Source organism: Lactuca serriola, chromosome 9 (assembly GCF_051521515.1).
Source record: "Lactuca serriola cultivar US96UC23 chromosome 9, Lser_US96UC23_V15, whole genome shotgun sequence".
In the NCBI taxonomy this organism is placed as follows: domain Eukaryota; kingdom Viridiplantae; phylum Streptophyta; class Magnoliopsida; order Asterales; family Asteraceae; genus Lactuca; species Lactuca serriola.
The window spans coordinates 107,497,660-107,518,328 of record NC_136416.1 but is presented as its reverse complement, the minus strand read 5'-3'; the positions used below and the strand labels follow the sequence as shown (position 1 = coordinate 107,518,328).

Here is a 20,669-nt window from a genome sequence, read left to right as displayed (position 1 = left end):
GATTGGCTTCGTGAATGAGGCCTACTAACGGTAAGACTAGCATTTTAGTTATACATATATAATATTAGACTTTCAATGTTATATATAGTATAAGGGTGTATTTTACACTTTTAAAATACTAGGTGGTTTAAATTTTATAAATTACACTTTTAATAAAATATAAACCATATCATTATGGATTTATTAACTCTCTTTTAATTATACACTTAATTAATTTAATAAAACCATAAGGGTGTAATTTGAACTTTTCAAACTTTAGGGTTTTAGAATTTAACATTTTCAAAATTAAACTTTTAATCAAACAATTTAAATTCCAAAACTTGAGGGCAAGTTTTTGAAACTTTTCAAAACAATTAGGTTTTAATCTCACTTTAAAATTTTCGAATTTAAGACTATTTAAATTAAAATTTTAAATATTAAAACTCTTGATTTAATAATTATCTTGAATTAAACTATTAATTTAAATTATTAAATCATAAGGGATTATCTAGATCATAAATGATAATTACCAATTAAACAATTAATTTATCCTAATCCTTTTAATCCCTCTAAATTTCGAAAATCATGGGATAGGATAATTCAAAATCTTTAATTACCATATATGACCATTAAAGGATAATTACAAGATATAGGATAATCCAAATCCCTAAAATTTAGGATCTTATCTTGGGGAGGAGGCTAATTTCGAAAATCATAGGGTTTTGCAAACCCTAGATTTCGAAATCTTGAGGCTTAAGGAAAGGATTTGAAAACCCTTTCCAATTTTCGCAAATTGGGGTATAGAAACCCTAATCACGAAATTTCTAGCCTCCTAGGGTTTATTGGCTATAAACCCTAGTATGTCAAGTTCATACAATTGTATAATACTAATTGAAAACAAGTTAACCAAAGGCTCTGATACCACTGATGGGTTTTATACAAACAATCCTATGTGTGCATGCAACCCTAGAATATGATCTATGTTATCACTATTAGTTATACAACATTATGAACACATATAGAAACCCTAATATGCACTAGTATTTTTAAAATACACATAGTAGGTTAGATCACATACCTATTGATGTTATATTGTAATAACAACTCAAATCTTCAAACCCTAAGTCTTGAAAGCAAGTACCACAAGTGTAGTACCTCTAATGGCTCACAAACACCAAGAGCAAATGGAGAGACAAGAGAGAGAGAGAGAGAGAGAGAGAGAGAGAGAAGAGGTATGAAATTCGTCCCTAGGAACCATAGACAAGGCATGGACAAATTCATGTGCCAAAGGGGTGTTTATATAGGTGTAGAGATTAGGGTTTCAGTCTTTATCCTTATCCAGTTGCTTGCCCACCAAGCAATCATAAGATAAGCCTTGAAAACCCTTATCCTTTATCCTTTGGACGATTTCAAGGATATCTTATCCTTTGAATTCGTCCAACCTATATCTAGGATAACCATTACCATATTTTGTAACTATCACATAATTACAATTCAACCCCTCTAGTTTAATTAATTACACTTGATCACTAAATTAATTCTTAATTAATTATTGACCAATATTAATTAAAAAAATATGATTTCTCATTTAATATATTATTCTTATAAAATATTAATAAATCATAATAACCTCTTTCTCTATTATTTCTCCAGTCAAGTTGCTATGGTGAAGGCAACCCAAAAGGACCATGCACAATCGGGTCAAGTACTTGACAAATATGGTTACGGGCTTAGACACTAATCCAACAATTACAACCAATCAAGTGCATGTTACTAACATCAAATCATAAAACATATACGAATTTCACAATTTGATTAACTAGATTGATAAGAACCCTAATTCATTGATCAAGTGAAAAGAGAACCAATCAAACATGTAATTAAGTCCAAATCAAAGATTACTAGATAATAAACATAAAGTCAAGTGCAAAGTACAACTTAACAACAAACACTTAGGAATCCAGAATCGGAAATGATAAAGAAATCAGCCACACATGTCTAAATTAAACTACAAATTCAACTAGTTTGATCTTCAAATTAACTTACAAAATGTAAAATAAAGTGTTTCCAAGATGCTAGATGATGATATGATACACCAAAATCGTCCCCTTCAAGTTTCTTGTCGAAGTTATGTTTTTAAATTTGCCAGAAGAACATGATAAATCAGAAGTTAAGAATTCAAATTTTGATCAGATCACGTTACACGGCCCGTGTAACGTATGCCTTGCCATTACACGACCGTGTAATGACTCTAATGTGCTGAAATACTTCCAAAGCGCGGCCGCATAACCTATGCCTTGCCAAAGCGCGGGATGTGTAATGCAGTTCATAAAATTCAATTCCTGATTTTCTTCATTTCTTCAATTTAGCTCCGAAAGTTCCGAAATTTCACTGAGAGCTTCCCTTGACCATCCTAAGCATGATCCAATCTTCAAATCACCCTGAAATATCCACAAAAAATGGTGAAATATTGATATATCCTCGATAATGTCCTTAAATGCAAAATGAATGAATATTACACTAAAAATGCAATGCAATGCTATAAATAAACATGAAATTAGCTTATGAACAAGTGCAATTTATGCACCTAACATTGTAACATTCAACAATCCAGGTATTTCATTTAACCCTTGAGGTATTTAATTTTTGGAAATTGAGGACCCTCCGTACACTGGGCGTACATGTGTGTATGCTTAGCATACACAAGTGGATGCATCGGGTGGCTAAGGCTTGTACTCTGGGCGCACAAGATCAGATGTGGGGCATACGAGGCCGAGGTCAAAAACCCTAATTATCGGGCTTGTGCCCTATTTAAGCTCTTTTATGACCTTGACCCCCTTCCTTATCAGCCTCCATTGCTTTCAAATGTCTCTAAAACCCTAATTCTTTTGCGAGTGATCCTTGAGCTTGAAAGTGCCTAAAAATACCCCCCCTTTTGGCGTGTTAGTAAGGAGAAGGAAATGGTGAGCAAGCCTTAAAGTTAGGAAGAAAGACTTTTGGGCCTTAGTGGAGGATTTATGGCCTGTAGTCTGGTTTGTGTCATAATCCTAATTAAGGTAATTGTATATCATTACAGTGTGAGATTTTGGATTGGTAGCCGAGCATATTTTACTTTCATCAGAGCGAGGTGAGTCTCTTCCTGGTATTACGGGTCGAAGGCACCAAGTCCAACCTATTATTTGTTATGCAATATATTAATTGTTGTATGTGGTATGTTATGATTGGGTTGAAATACACCCTAGGGCGGGGGCCCAATATGATATATAAGGTTGAAATATACCCCAGGGTAGGGCCCACTATGAATTGTTGGGTTGAAATAAACCTCAGGGCGAGGCCCTAGGGCTGGAGTCCATATTTGTGTTGGGTTGGTACGAACTCTAGGGATGGGCCTATTTGCATGCTTGGTATGTGTTATTTGAGAATTTCACTAAGCTTTTGCTTATAGTTTATTAGAATGTTTCAGGTACTTCCGGTACTAAAGGGAAGGGCCCGACTTGATGGCGTAGCATTCACTCTCCATCATTTTCCGAATTTATTATTATGGATACTATAATGTATTTCTTTTAAACAATTATGAATGAAATTCCCAATTTAAAAATGAAAAGTTTTATTTGTAATTTTTGGGCTGTTATATGTTTCTGTATTGACAATAACATCCTAATGTTTTAATATAAATAAAATACATATATTCAGAAATGTTTTGATAATATCATTATCATATTTTCTGGGAACAAATTCCACAGTGCTAATCCTAAAAAAAGATACTTTGACTTTTAAATATGCATAACAAATTGGTCTTTTTTGGCTGTGAAATTGGGGATGTCACATACCAGACCGGACATTGCACATGCAGTGAGAGTTTTGAGAAAATTTATGTCAAATCTAGGTAAAGAGCATTGGAAAGGGGTCAAGTGGATGCTGCATTACTTGAAAGGTACTTCTGAAGTCGCTTTCTATTTCAGCAAAATTAAGTGATTTTGGAAGGATTCGCTGATGTTGATTTAGGGGGATGTGCAGGTTCGGGGAAAAAGCACTACTGGGTATGTTTTCACTATTGAAGGTACATCAGTGTGTTGGATGTCCAAACGTCGGAAAGTGTTACCCTTTCAATTATGAAGGCATAATATATGGCCATTACATAAGCAAGCAAAGAGTTGATATGGTTGAAGAATTTTCTGTCAGAACTGGAAATAAAACAAGAAGACTGTATACTCCAATGTGACAATCAAAGTGCAATACATCTCGCAAAAAATCAGGTGTTTCATAGCCGAACGGAACATATAAAGATACGAAATCATTTCATACGAGAATTGATAACCGATGGTACACTAAATCTGGAGAAAATTCTTGGTACGAAGAATCCAGTTGGTATCTTTACTAAGGTATTTGTGACAACCCGAAATTTTCCATTCAAGTCAAACCACATCAGTCCAATAGAAGTAGAGCTGTTTCAGTGAGAATTCAAACTTTTGGAATAAGTTTGGCAGTTTTAGGGTTTTACACCTAAGGAGTTATTAGGAGAGTGGTTGCACTAGGATTTTGTGCAACACTGTAAATCCATTACTCTAGGTCATTAGAATCCATTCCGAGAATAGAAATATTTTCTGCCAAAAATCTCTGGACTATAAATAAAATTCTGAACCAAATTGGTTCATTATTTGATTTCCAATTAGAGAAAAGCCAAATACTCTCTCACGGATCTTCGGGTTTTCATCCCAGGTTGTGAGTCTACTTCCCTAAATGTGTTTTAATACTTGTTATATGCTTTATAACATTGTCTACATGTTCAAAACACAAGATCCGGGAGTTTACCGCCCAAGAACGTTCTTGGGGAGTAAACTCCAAAATCAAGCCTAAAGGCCACCTAGTCCCATTTCCGTGTTAGGCATCTAACTAAGGACTTAGTGTATGATCATTAGAGGCTAGAAACAAATCAAAAGCAAGTAGTTTGAGGAGTTTACGGCCAAGGAACCACCTCTTGGGCCGTAAACTCCAAGTAAAGGGCACAAATGAGTGCCTAGTGATCCTTTAGCCTTAGAACAAAAACCTAGAAGCCTTAAGCAAGTGTTCTAGACCAAAAAAAACAATTAGAAACCCACTTTGGAAGGGAGTTTATGGCCAAGATGCTCCTTAGGCCGTAAACTCCAAGATTTAGGGCCAAAACCCCTTCAAACTCTTCGTAAGGCTTAGTATTCATTTTTGGCATGTACCTTAATGTGTTTAGGACCTAGAAAACACATAAAAAGCACAAGTGTTTAAGAGTTTACGGCCAAGAGTATTTCTTGGGCCGTAAACTCCTTTAATGGGGTCAAAGGACACCCTAGACACTTCCATAGGCCAAGAAACTTTTAGGGCAAGTACTTAGAGGAGATATGGACTAGTTAAAATTCTTAGGACCTCATGTGTGAGGGAGTTTACGACCCAAAGAGTTCTATGGCCGTAAACTCCATCAAATGGTCCCATTTAGTGCCTTAAACCTCCCTTAATCCAAGTATTGAAGCCTAGACTTGTTCCTAGAATTGTTAGACACTTGAAAAGACAATAAGAACCCTCCCAAGGGAGTTTACGGCCGTAAACTCCAAGGGAAAAGGGTCTTTGGGCCGTAAACTCCCCAAAGGAGTCAATGTGGTGCCCAAACTCTTGTATAGGCCTTGAAACAATTCCCGCTAGAGTTGTAGTAATTCAAAGTACCATTCCAAGCCTTGATTTAGAGTTTACGGCCAGGAGCTTACTCCCCTGGGCCATAAACTCAAATGAATATGGTCTTTTGACCTTAAACTCTCATTAGGGGCATTGCACTCCTTTATTGCAACCCATTTGCCTCCTAGCACTTGACCAAAAGTGTTGTCCTCGCGCTTAAATGTTATTACTTGTATAAGTAGTGTTATAATCACTAATTATTTATATACATATGTCTTCATATGTAATTAGGATCATTGTGTGTGTCTAAGTCATCACTTGACACCAAGCACTTGTCCGATCCTTGCGTTCGATAACAGCCGTTCATTTCCAGTCACATACTGCAGGTGAGTTCATACCCCTTAACTAATGTTTTAAACTATTTCAAATGTTTTATGGGGGGGGGGATACAAGTAGAATCATGCTACTTATTATGTCAATCACATGTGATTAGTAAGTTGGATTATATTACTTATTACATCAATCACATGTGATTAATATACAGCATTCAAAAGATTTGGCTACTCATTAGCCGTTTTACCAAATAGTTTTCCTTCAAAAGATTTTTATAAACATTTTATATGTTTTCAACCACTTATTACACTATACTTCTTACTCTGTCATCATATTTCAAACTCATTTACAACTGTGTTTTCAAACAAATGTTCTTTATACTCAAAACTGTTTTATTATACTTATTCCTTCAAATTGCTTTATGGATTGACATCAAGTCGATCTTCTATTAAAATAATATTCCTGTTTCAAATGTTTTACAAAACTTACTTATGCTTTTATTTTATTATAAATTGCATGCCTCTATATGTATAGTTATATAAGGAATGTTTAAAAGACTTAGGAAGACTATCCACCCTATTTCCTTTTCGCGCCTTGAGATGTGGTCTGGTGGGACATTGGGTATTCGTCCGAAGGTCGTTTAAAGATTTGTTATATATCATGTGTACATATATAGTCATAAAGGGTCTTTCCAGTTCATCCTATGCCCTTGGGTAGCAAGGGTATACATCCACGTCCATACGTACTACTTAGATTACTAGTAAGCTACCATATGGGTAGTTCAGGAAGATACTAGAACCAGTACTAGAACGCGATATCATACAATGAGTCAGTTCATTCATGAGTCAATACATATACAGATATACTAGAAACAATACATATACAGATATACTAGAAACAATACATATACAAATATACTAGAAACAATACATATACAGATATACTAGAACGCTTACGTAACAATACTTGCTAGATAGAGAGAACACATATTTCAGCTAGCACACGTAGAACATTTCAGTACACCAGTGTACAATTTCATGATCACACTTACATGAATACGCTTACATATACATATACATATACATATACATAGAACAGACGTCACTAGGGGCTATAGCTCAGAACCAGTTCAGGATCTAACTATACTGATAAATCACACTACAATTGTGATTGGAATATCGAGTATACATGATCATAGTAATGTGGATGCTCACGGCTTGCATTCATGCAGGGGTCGTGGGTAGGTCCTAAAATCCCTCTGATAGGGGAGCGAAACAGTCTGGGATCTAGACATCACATTATACCTTATCCCTCAAATAAGGCAAGTTGAGTATCGATGTACTGATATATATACACATATATATCCTAATACTATGGTACTTGGAAGTATTACCCTAGACTTAAGGTAATAGGTACGGTTGTAGTTCGACACTACACCATAGTACCATTTCTTTCCTATTACATTCACTTAGTGAATTCTTCATAGGAAGCACGGTAATGTAGTTACTATCCGTTGATAAATAGTAGCCTTTTAGAGCTACGATTTAGTACTACGTTAATTTTTCCAGTACATATTTCAGTGATAACCTCACTTAAACATAAATGTACAAACTATATTTTTGGATAATAATAGTTATATTTTGGAAAAACACATACTCTTACAAGAGACACACACACAGAACAGTTAGGTCTTGGTAGAAGACACCTTCACATACTAGAAGGAATCATAGGGATTCTAGGGTTTTTCAAACGCTTACAATTCATATACATTTACAAATTCTTACAATACATAGACTTACAAATAATTACATACAAATTAAGACACTAAATGCTTATGATCTCACCAGCTTTAAAGCTGATACTCGTTTTCAAAATTACTTGTATCCTCAGGTCATCATAGACAGGTACCGATGCAAGGAGAAAGGAAGATGAAGCTTATTCAAGACTTATCTTTCATTTTGATTTATGCTTTAGTGTTTATCAAAATTTGACAGAATACAATTGTATAATAATTATTTTATTAATGCAATGGATGATGTTGTTGCTTGTTTACTACTTTACATTGTTGTTGATATTAAACATGACGTCCTCCGCCCCAGAACGTTTCCGCCGTTCTTGGTTTTGGGGTGTAACAGATTGGTATCAGAGCATTGTTTATAGTGAATTAAGTATATCAACCCATAAAAGATATACTAACTATAAATACATAAGGGATTAAAAATACTCTGACCAAGAGTTTATACTTTAAATAGTAAAATATTTAAGTAAGTATACGTGCTGCGTTCATACTAAAATCAATGTCATTAGGACAGTACAAAAGAATTACGATTGTTGGACAACACAAGTGGGCTTAGAGACATATGGTCAAAACTGGGAAGATATAGCCTGATCACCTATATTATCCGAAGGTCGACTAGCATGTGCCTAAGTTTAAGTGTGTGGTTGCAACAATGCTAAAATCTTACCAACCCTACCACAATGAGAACAATAGAACATAACAATAAATTTAAAATACTATAGGAGTATTTGGTGTTACTATAAGTACTTTATACTTGAGAATTAAAAAGGGATCTTCATTACTAAGTTAATAGTTGCTAAGTGGATACACTGAGGCTACATGTAATTAGGAGGTCATAGACTCAGAATCTGTGATAATTTTGCCTTACCCCTATTCTGTGTGAATAAGGAGTTAAGGTCACTTATTCGAAGGTCTATCCTGTTTAGATTACACATAGCTGGTATGCACTTCACAAATAGCGATGTAACTAATGAAGGTTTTCTAAAATAATTATATAGATAGTTCGTCTAATAATTATCTTCTTACCCTAAATTCTCGCATAGAAATCATAACTGGACTCCATCCCCTTGACAACCAGTATCTTCCGAATGAAGTCATAGCTGGTTGGTTTGGAGGAGAACCAGAGAATGATCATCCTATCCCCTTGGATGATCACCGTGATGAAGACTTTTCTTATGATGCTAACCCCGAGCCAGAGGTTGAGAATCTACCCCGAGTAGCTCCCGTTTCAATTCCTAACCCTCTTCCGGCTTTTAATGGCCTGACCCTGAGTGAGTGGAATGCTTGGAAACATGGAGCCAAGGACAAGATCAACCTATGCCATTTAAATAGCGACTGAAGCTTTTACGACTTGAGCAATGAGGGCTTAGCAGATATAGTCTTGCCAATCTTGGTCCGCAGAGAGGCCATAAATGAGATTCACGGCAGGACGGCCCTACATCAGATTTCAGAAGAAGTCGCCTATGCTAGGATGCATACCCTCCACACCATTCATCTAGAGGATGCTCACGAGAGATCAGAGAGAAACCACGAAACCCTGCTGCAAAGCACTGGCTGAATCATGAGCCGTAGTCATAGAGCTCCGAGTACGCCAGATGGTGTGCGAAAGACACCTACTTGACGTGGAACGTCAATTGGTTGAACTAAGAGTTCACCAGAGGGATGACCTTCGCCCGTAGTAGACACTTTACTTTATTTACCTTATAAATAGGAATCGTTTTCTGTCTATGCCCGATGTGGTATTTTCTATGAAATTACCTTGTTCCGTAAGTACTTTAGTTAGGTCTTTATGCTGTCAGGAACTATCTTCTGTGGATATGATGTAAGACCTTTACAAGGTCATTTTTCCTGAATCTTTACATCGTGAGTATCAAAGGTATTGACAGCCGACTAACTTTTGTGTCATTCTTCATCCGAGTACTTTTATCTTACTTTCATGGGAGCCTATCTGAATCATACTTTAGTCAAGTCATTGGACTATGGTGATTCATTCCAAGAGACACTTCCAAGTCTCTTTCAGTGGTTGGATCTTGTTATTCACCAACCCACGATACCTCAGCTCGAACGACAAACGTCTTGAGATCATTCTACGAACATACATTCATTCTTTACCGGGACTGAATCATAGGGATGTAGGTCAAACTTTCGAGATCATACACTTACTCTTTTCATGAACAATCTAAGTACATCAGGGTCAACCAGAATCGCTTACAAATCTTTACTCTTTCGTGTTACAGAATCATGTCGTCATCCGGAAACAACCAGCCAAGCAACGAGACCCCTACTTTCCCCATGGACGCCGCTACCTTTCAAACGGTATTTACAGCCGCCGTAGTGGCTGCAGTAACCGCGGTCATGACGCACCGTAGCGCTATCAACACGGTCAATGCTGCTGACGGGAATGAAGTTCCCAATCGTGATATCCATCCAGGAAGTCACCCAGCAGTAACAGTTCCGGGCTCGCAAAGTCAGAAAGCAGAGAACAAGAAACGAAAGCGTCAAGCCCGAAAGGAACGCAAGAGAGCCCAAAAGCTGGCTATACCACAACAGCAAGTGGAAACCCCTGCCGTTCCCATACCGCGCAGGTCATATGAGGGAAAACTCCCTAAGTGTGAGAAGTGTAGTTCCCATCATCATGGGACTTGCCATGAGATGCAATGTTGCAATTGCCTGAATATAGGGCATCATGCTCGTGACTGTGGAGCACCGAAACGACCTGTCACTCAAGTCCCTTTCATCGAGACTAACCCTGCGCACAAGTTGAGTTATAGCGCAGAACGATTCAAGAAGCAATTTTCGAGGTGGAGTAACGAGGAAGGCACTCGTGTCCACATAACACTAGCCAAGCACCGAAATCCCGTCACCAAAGCTAGTACTAGCCAGTCATGTCACCAATGTGGTGAGACAGGGCACTTCAAGAGGGATTGCCCGATAACGCAGAATTCTGGTGCAGATGGGAAGATTCTCAGGATCACAGCCGCAGGAGAGCCTGCTCAGGAACCACGTTAATGTATTTAAGGCGTTTCGTTGTAACAGACTTATAAACTATCTAGGACCAGTGCAACTAGAGTCTTACCTTTTGCGAGATCCTGTCTGAATAGGAATTCTCGTGCTGCGTATACTTGTCTTTTGTAGTATATCTTATTAGCAGCAATAGTCTCGTGGTAAATCTAAAGTACTGTAACTCTGTTCATGGTTGCATAGTTGTGTTTTGTCTGTAACCGCCTTATGTTAATTCTAATGTCTTTAAAAGTTTCTGTATGATTCCGACATTATCATACGACTCGATTTAAAATTTGATCCTCACGAAAACAGCTTCATACGTACGTCCCTATCTTCTAGATCACTTTTCCAGCGAAGCCGTCATATCAGAACGCCGAAGTACTCATTCCCGGAGAACCTCTTAGTTAATTTCTTTCCGAAGAAATCCCCGAGGTACCACTCGTGCAGTACGTCAAAGTTTAATACAGGGATTCATGCGGATGATCTATCACTGAGGAAGGTATACATAAGAGTGTTATATAATCAAGGTTCTACAGGTTTAGAATTGATGATTCCGCCTTAACTCATTTCCTCCTTGGGATGTGAGGGTAAGGAAGAATCAGTTATTCGACTATCTTTTCAATCTTAATTATATACGACTCGTATACACGAAATTGTGATCGTGAAGCCCTGTATGAATTCTAAAATGGACTTCAGGACGGAGAAACTGCCTAAGTATACGAGTAATCACATCGTCACGTGAATAAACTTAGAACCCAATACAACTCCCGAAAACAGATCACCCTATAGTTTAAACACCCACGGAGATACAAGAATAGTACGAACAACTCACCAAACTACACAGAAATAGAATTAGAAGACTAGGTTTCTCACCCTAGAGAACCCCGGTCAGATTCTTCCAGAGATCGATGGATCGCATCGTATGTGCCTTGGTTATCGAGGAATCCGTCAAGATTTTTATAGAAATCGTTATCTCTGCCTCACATAGACAAAATGGTTGAGCACACGGAAGGAAAGAACTACTTCTAGGAATAGACCTAAGATCCGAATATCACCAGTTCGATGTGTTAAGGAAGGATGTCTGGGAGACTATCTTCCGAATTCGATGCGGACGCTTCGAGTCCGTAGTGATACCTTTCGGATGGGACCAGTACACCCATCGTTTTCATGAGCTAAATAAGTAAGGTTACGTCTTTCTTACTTAGGATCGATTCGTCATTTTTCCATGAAATGACTTACTTATCTACCCTCGTAGTAAGAAGAAAACCGATAAAAACATTTCCTACAGAGGAACTTTTAGCAAAGTTCTCTAGGCACGAGGTTTGGAAATTGAAGAGTCAAATTTCTAGGACACACTGTTAGTAATGTGGGAAATTTTGAGTACCCTTTCAATTTGTCAAAAACCATTTGAGCATTTATCAACGCCAGAGAAGCCGACAGCTTTCGCCAAATGTTAGGTCTTACCGACCTACCGCCTTAGTTCATTTAGAACTCCTCGCAAGCTTCAGATACTCGTACGACTTCGACCCAGCAAGGTGTGGCCTTTGACTGGGAAGTTACGCAAGGAAAGGAACCTTTGAGTTTCGAGTGAGTGACCAAGTTCTTTAGGATAACTCACTCTGAGAATGGCTTGATACGCTGTATAAAGCGTGAAAAGCTAAAATCCCAATTTGATAGGACCTCCGGGATTCTTATCAGAATCTGTCCTGTGCCTCGCACAAACTAGACCTACTCCGCGAACTTAGTAGCGTACTTTCTACTATTCGCATCTCGATCGTGAAACCATACCTTTCCGTTAGGACTCTTGCAAGTCCACTCGTCGAGATCCTCGCCTTCGTATTATAACCGTAGTGACCCTCGACCGAGAGGTCAAGCGGACGAAGCAACGCCGTCGCCAATTAGTGAAGGTTCGTTGGGATACCAACCGAGAGCCCGACTTCACTTAAGTGCGCTACAACCAATCGATTAGGAAGTTTCCTCCTCACGTCTCGATCATTCGTGTATACTTCCATGCCTAAATTCTAATTTCGGGACGAAATTCCCTTTAACAGGGGGATGATGTGACAACCCGAAATTTTCCATTCAAGTCAAACCACATCAGTCCAATAGAAGTAGAGCTGTTTCAGTGAGAATTCAAACTTTTGGAATAAGTTTGGCAGTTTTAGGGTTTTACACCTAAGGAGTTATTAGGAGAGTGGTTGCACTAGGATTTTGTGCAACACTGTAAATCCATTACTCTAGGTCATTAGAATCCATTCCGAGAATAGAAATATTTTCTGCCAAAAATCTCTGGACTATAAATAAAATTCTGAACCAAATTGGTTCATTATTTGATTTCCAATTAGAGAAAAGCCAAATACTCTCTCACGGATCTTCGGGTTTTCATCCCAGATTATGAGTCTACTTCCCTAAATGTGTTTTAATACTTGTTATATGCTGTATAACATTGTCTACATGTTCAAAACACAAGATCTGGGAGTTTACCGCCCAAGAACGTTCTTGGGGAGTAAACTCCAAAATCAAGCCTAAAGGCCACCTAGTCCCATTTCCGTGTTAGGCATCTAACTAAGGACTTAGTGTATGATCATTAGAGGCTAGAAACAAATCAAAAGCAAGTAGTTTGAGGAGTTTACGGCCAAGGAACCACCTCTTGGGCCGTAAACTCCAAGTAAAGGGTACAAATGAGTGCCTAGTGATCCTTTAGCCTTAGAACAAAAACCTAGAAGCCTTAAGCAAGTGTTCTAGACCAACAAAACAATTAGAAACCCACTTTGGAAGGGGAGTTTACGGCCAAGATGCTCCTTAGGCCGTAAACTCCAAGATTTAGGGCCAAAACCCCTTCAAACTCTTCCTAAGGCTTAGTATTCATTTTTGGCATGTACCTTAATGTGTTTAGGACCTAGAAAACACATAAAAAGCACAAGTGTTTAAGAGTTTACGGCCAAGAGTATTTCTTGGGCCGTAAACTCCTTTAATGGGGTCAAAGGACACCCTAGACACTTCCATAGGCCAAGAAACTTTTAGGGCAAGTACTTAGAGGAGATATGGACTAGTTAAAATTCTTAGGACCTCATGTGTGAGGGAGTTTACGGCCCAAAGAGTTCTATGGCCGTAAACTCCATCAAATGGTCCCACTTAGTGCCTTAAACCTCCCTTAATCCAAGTATTGAAGCCTAGACTTGTTCCTAGAATTGTTAGACACTTGAAAAGACAATAAGAACCCTCCCAAGGGAGTTTACGGCCGTAAACTCCAAGGGAAAAGGGTCTTTGGGCCGTAAACTCCCCAAAGGAGTCAATGTGGTGCCCAAACTCTTGTATAGGCCTTGAAACAATTCCCACTAGAGTTGTAGTAATTCAAAGTACCATTCCAAGCCTTGATTTAGAGTTTACGGCCAGGAGCTTACTCCCCTGGGCCGTAAACTCAAATGAATATGGTCTTTTGACCTTAAACTCTCATTAGGGGCATTGCACTCCTTTATTGCAACCCATTTGCCTCCTAGCACTTGACCAAAAGTGTTGTCCTCGCGCTTAAATGTTATTACTTGTATAAGTAGTGTTATAATCACTAATTATTTATATACATATGTCTTCATATGTAATTAGGATCATTGTGTGTGTCTAAGTCATCACTTGACACCAAGCACTTGTCCGATCCTTGCGTTCGATAACAGCCGTTCATTTCCAGTCACATACTGCAGGTGAGTTCATACCCCTTAACTAATGTTTTAAACTATTTCAAATGTTTTATGGGGGGGGGGGATACAAGTAGAATCATGCTACTTATTATGTCAATCACATGTGATTAGTAAGTTGGATTATATTACTTATTACATCAATCACATGTGATTAATATACAGCATTCAAAAGATTTGGCTACTCATTAGCCGTTTTACCAAATAGTTTTCCTTCAAAAGATTTTTATAAACATTTTATATGTTTTCAACCACTTATTACACTATACTTCTTACTCTGTCATCATATTTCAAACTCATTTACAACTGTGTTTTCAAACAAATGTTCTTTATACTCAAAACTGTTTTATTATACTTATTCCTTCAAATTGCTTTATGGATTGACATCAAGTCGATCTTCTATTAAAATAATATTCCTGTTTCAAATGTTTTACAAAACTTACTTATGCTTTTATTTTATTATAAATTGCATGCCTCTATATGTATAGTTATATAAGGAATGTTTAAAAGACTTAGGAAGACTATCCACCCTATTTCCTTTTCGCGCCTTGAGATGTGGTCTGGTGGGACATTGGGTATTCGTCCGAAGGTCGTTTAAAGATTTGTTATATATCATGTGTACATATATAGTCATAAAGGGTCTTTCCAGTTCATCCTATGCCCTTGGGTAGCAAGGGTATACATCCACGTCCATACGTACTACTTAGATTACTAGTAAGCTACCATATGGGTAGTTCAGGAAGATACTAGAACCAGTACTAGAACGCGATATCATACAATGAGTCAGTTCATTCATGAGTCAATACATATACAGATATACTAGAAACAATACATATACAGATATACTAGAAACAATACATATACAAATATACTAGAAACAATACATATACAGATATACTAGAACGCTTACGTAACAATACTTGCTAGATAGAGAGAACACATATTTCAGCTAGCACACGTAGAACATTTCAGTACACCAGTGTACAATTTCATGATCACACTTACATGAATACGCTTACATATACATATACATATACATATACATAGAACAGACGTCACTAGGGGCTATAGCTCAGAACCAGTTCAGGATCTAACTATACTGATAAATCACACTACAATTGTGATTGGAATATCGAGTATACATGATCATAGTAATGTGGATGCTCACGGCTTGCATTCATGCAGGGGTCGTGGGTAGGTCCTAAAATCCCTCTGATAGGGGAGCGAAACAGTCTGGGATCTAGACATCACATTATACCTTATCCCTCAAATAAGGCAAGTTGAGTATCGATGTACTGATATATATACACATATATATCCTAATACTATGGTACTTGGAAGTATTACCCTAGACTTAAGGTAATAGGTACGGTTGTAGTTCGACACTACACCATAGTACCATTTCTTTCCTATTACATTCACTTAGTGAATTCTTCATAGGAAGCACGGTAATGTAGTTACTATCCGTTGATAAATAGTAGCCTTTTAGAGCTACGATTTAGTACTACGTTAATTTTTCCAGTACATATTTCAGTGATAACCTCACTTAAACATAAATGTACAAACTATATTTTTGGATAATAATAGTTATATTTTGGAAAAACACATACTCTTACAAGAGACACACACACAGAACAGTTAGGTCTTGGTAGAAGACACCTTCACATACTAGAAGGAATCATAGGGATTCTAGGGTTTTTCAAACGCTTACAATTCATATACATTTACAAATTCTTACAATACATAGACTTACAAATAATTACATACAAATCAAGACACTAAATGCTTATGATCTCACCAGCTTTAAAGCTGATACTCGTTTTCAAAATTACTTGTATCCTCAGGTCATCATAGACAGGTACCGATGCAAGGAGAAAGGAAGATGAAGCTTATTCAAGACTTATCTTTCATTTTGATTTATGCTTTAGTGTTTATCAAAATTTGACAGAATACAATTGTATAATAATTATTTTATTAATGCAATGGATGATGTTGTTGCTTGTTTACTACTTTACATTGTTGTTGATATTAAACATGACGTCCTCCGCCCCAGAACATTTCCGCCGTTCTTGGTTTTGGGGTGTGACAGTATTACCAACTGAAAATTTGAAGCTGTGCATGGCTTCAACTGGGCTTCCATGAACTCGTAGAGGAATCAGGGACTAGAATGAGACAAGTGTTATAAAGGATACAGACTTGGTTGGCAACTAAATGATGATCAAACCTCCAAGTGGAAAATTGTTGGATATAAAGACTTATCATCAGACTTGGAATTTGAAAGACTAAAAATTTTTGAGTGGACCAAATTTTTTTCTAGGGATTTTTTTTCGAGTTTTCAATCGGGCTTGGCCTTTTAGATGTTTAAGTCAAATCTTGTCATTTATATAGTTATAAATGGTCGTATCTGTAACATGGTAGCAGTAAAGCGTGTGTGGAATAAAATCTCTCTTTGGTTCAATAGTGTGAACCACTTATATCCCTGTGTTTTGTGTGCATTGATTTTGATTTTCGTTTCTATTTTTATTTTCTCGTGTTCCTTAGATCTTCTTTTTCGTTTTCGTTTCTTCTTAACCTAATATGATCCACATCCAAGGCTTGATTGGCCGATTTAATTTCAGCCACACCGTTCTATAAGCGTTTGATATGTTCCTCTTACTGTTTCAAATGAGACTGGTGTGAACGTGTCTACATTTGAAAGCGAAATGACGCACAAAAAAGGCGGGTCAAGGTAGGTCGGACCACTGATCAGGATCAATTGCTTAACCAAGAAGCATGAAGAGAATTCAAGAAAAAACTTGGGAAGAAGACACTAATATTGATTGATCTCATGAAAATAATTATGAAATTGTTCCAAGGATTCTTCCTCTCTCAATGCACCATTGCTGAGATCCGATCACAAAACAGGAAATTAACTAGACAATCATAAATGCAATCTTCCTTCCTTATTTAGTTTCTCTCTAATCCATTCAATGTATGCATAGTTATATCCGAATATGTAATAGGGTTGTCATCTGATCTTTCCATGATAGATTTATTCTTCGTTAATTGGAGTAGAATAGAATTAATATATTGATATATGTGATAAGAAACCAAGTATTTTTTTTTATAACAACTAATCTAATCTATTCCTAAGTTAACATTTATGTCGTAGATGAGGCTTGAACCCTTGAATAAAGACGAATGACAACAATTGAGATATCGTTGAACTAGAAACTGGGTCAAATATGTGTTGTTTTGTGTACGTAGCTTTAGGTTGTCAGATTTTTTCAACTTGTAATGAATCTTAGATTTGTTTTTGTAACATCAGGATTTTTCCATAAAGTAGAGTAACATATTAAAAGGAGAATAAGCAAGGGAGAACGAGAACTGAAAGATTATTATTTTACTAACCGATAAATGAGATACAAAGCAACTTCTATCTAGAAATTTCCAAACATAAGTCAAATATGTCAACAAATAATCGGGCAGTGACTATATGTTCTTACTATACACATATCTGCCAAGATTTATTTAGAACACATAAATGGATAAACTTAAAACACAAATATAGTAAATTTCGCTCAAGATCTATTACCTTTTTACAAAATGTTAGGCTCAAACATTCACTTCGCTTCTTTTGGTTAACTTCACCTGTAACCCATGCTTCATCTGAAGTACGATGGAAGAACTTGGAAGCACGGGGTGGCTTTCCATCAGCTCAATGTGATAATAATAAATGATCGAAGATGCCACCATCTTTATCTGAGTGAGACTCATGTCCTTACCTAAACAAGTCCTCGGCCCTCCATAAAATGCAGGGAGCTTGTGTGATGGCTCATGTTTGATTCCTCCTTCCTTTAAGATCCATCTTTCAGGCTTAAATTCCATGCAATCACCCCCCCCCATATTTTATTCATTCTTCCCATACCATAGTAATATAGAATAATCTTGGTGTTTTGATTAACTTGGTGGCCACTTGGAAGTATGTCCGACTGTAATGCACTCTTGTGGTTAAAAGGAACAGGAGGGTAAAGCCTTAACGCTTCACATAGTGCCCCATGTAGATAAACCAATTTTCCTATCACTTTGGAATCCCATCTCTTATTACCTCCTACTTTTACCTCCAAAAATGTCCTAATTTCTTCTCTGATCTTGTCCTCTACAATTGGATTTTTCCCAACCAGATAGAAAAACCATGAGAGAGTTGCACTAGTTGTATCTTTCCCTGCACCAATTAGGCTCACTATGGTATCCTTTAAAAACTTATTGGGGTCTCCAGTATAGCCACCCTGGCCTTTCAAATCTCTAATCATTGATGTTACTAGTCCAAAATTTCCCTTTATGTGTTGATCAGTTTCCATTTTATTGGACTCATTTTGTATTCTTGCAAAGCACTTGCATACAAACCGATCCACATCGTTGCATGCTTTACTCAACTTCTTCTCATTCCCCATATTAAGTAGTTGTTGCAATTTCCATAAGATTGTGGGAGTGAAATGTCTGTACAATAAACTTTCTTCAGTATCTATGAACCCTTTCTGACATGGAAGACAAGGAAAATCATGAGACAAGCTTTGCGGGTCATAGTCCAAGAGCAACTTGCATATAGTGTCAAAAGTGAACCTTTGAAATATCTCCTGCAAATCCATGTCGTTTCCATTTTTGGAAACCGCATCCAATACCGGTAAAAGCCCTGTTTCCACCTTATTCCAGACAATCGTTTCAAAAACACTTTGAAAGTTGGGTTTCATAAAGTGGGACAAGATGGTTTTGCGTTGGATCTCCCATAAATGTCCTTCGACATTAAAGATGCCATCTCCAAGGATATCAAATATTTCATGGAATCTTTGGCCTTTTGGATAATTAGGAAAGTTCTTGCTCAAAACATGATGGATGTTTAACGGGTCTGTCGTAAAAAGCATATCCATGTTGCCAAACCAAGGGCCTTTCAACATGAAACTACCGCCACTACGATTCAGATAAATGGCGAGCAAATCATGGATTCGGTGCAAGTTTCTAACGACTTCGGGTATTGTACCAAAAGGCATCCAATTTCTATCTATTAGAGTTTTTAGGTTTTGACGTTTGTTGTAAAGAACAAAAAAGGAAAGGAAAATGAGAATGACCAAGGATTCAGAGAAAGCCATGTAAAAGAATTGCAAAAATACAGAGATGAACTTAGGTGGTACTATTATATAAAGCATAAATTCCTTGTGGAAAGTACCACCTAATCACCTATAATTAAAATAAAAAATAGTTTAGTAATAATTGAAAATTAATTCTAGTTTCAATAAATCATGAAAAGCAACGTAAAGATCAACAGGTACAACAAATAAATATATATATGAATATTATATGTATTTTTCTTCATTATGTATATGCAAGCATGTATAAGAATAATCGTCTATATGTAATTTAAAATTATCTTTTGTTAATATATTCATTTAGGGGTGACAATTTATGACACGATACGAAACGAAATTGAGATGAAACTGAAATTTGAATTTGTGTTCGTATTCAAAATTCGACACGAAATTGACACGATTTAGCAGTTCTTTATCATGTTTTTCGTGTTTGTCGTGTTATATTTGATAAAATATTCATTAAATAAACTAGTTTTTAGTATATGTTATATTTTTCGTGTCGTGTCGTGTTTTTCATTTTTTAATTCGTTCGTTTTCGTGTTAGTTAAAAAAACGCAGCATCGTGTCGTGTCGTATTCGTGTCACATACAACTTTGTCATGTCGTGTCGTGTTAGACAAAAACATGAAACGATAACACGATTTGCCACCCCTAATTTATGTTTTAAAAAAGCGCACAAATTTATATGTAGAAATAATAATTAAAAATCCATGATAATATATCTAACATCTTTATAATTAACTATAAAATTTTAATAATTGGGTTTGGTGGGGAAAATTAATGGGGATAAGGATAAATGAGGGCTCGGAATGGGCAGTCTCTAGGCCTTAAATAGGGCTTTGTTGGCAGAATAAAGAGACCCTTTGGATAATATTAAAGTCAAATAAAGAGACCCTTTGGATTTAAAGTCATAAGGTGGAGCCATGCCTCCTTAAGGTGGTTTGCTCACTACGGATAATTTTTAAAATAATATTACCTGCCATCATCCACAGTATACGTTATACAAACCGTCTCATGATCTACATAGCAACACGAAATGTCCATGCACACTATCCCGACTATTTGTGATTGAACATGTTCGTGATGACTAGTGGTGGGGAGC

At 36.9% G+C, this 20,669-nt stretch overlaps 1 pseudogene; it reads right to left on the bottom strand.

Moving 5' to 3' along the window:
* Nucleotides 1-17,802: 17,802 nt before the first annotated feature.
* Nucleotides 17,803-19,575, bottom strand: LOC145073679 (alkane hydroxylase MAH1 pseudogene; annotated as a pseudogene).
* Between the last annotated feature and the right edge of the window lie 1,094 nt (nt 19,576-20,669).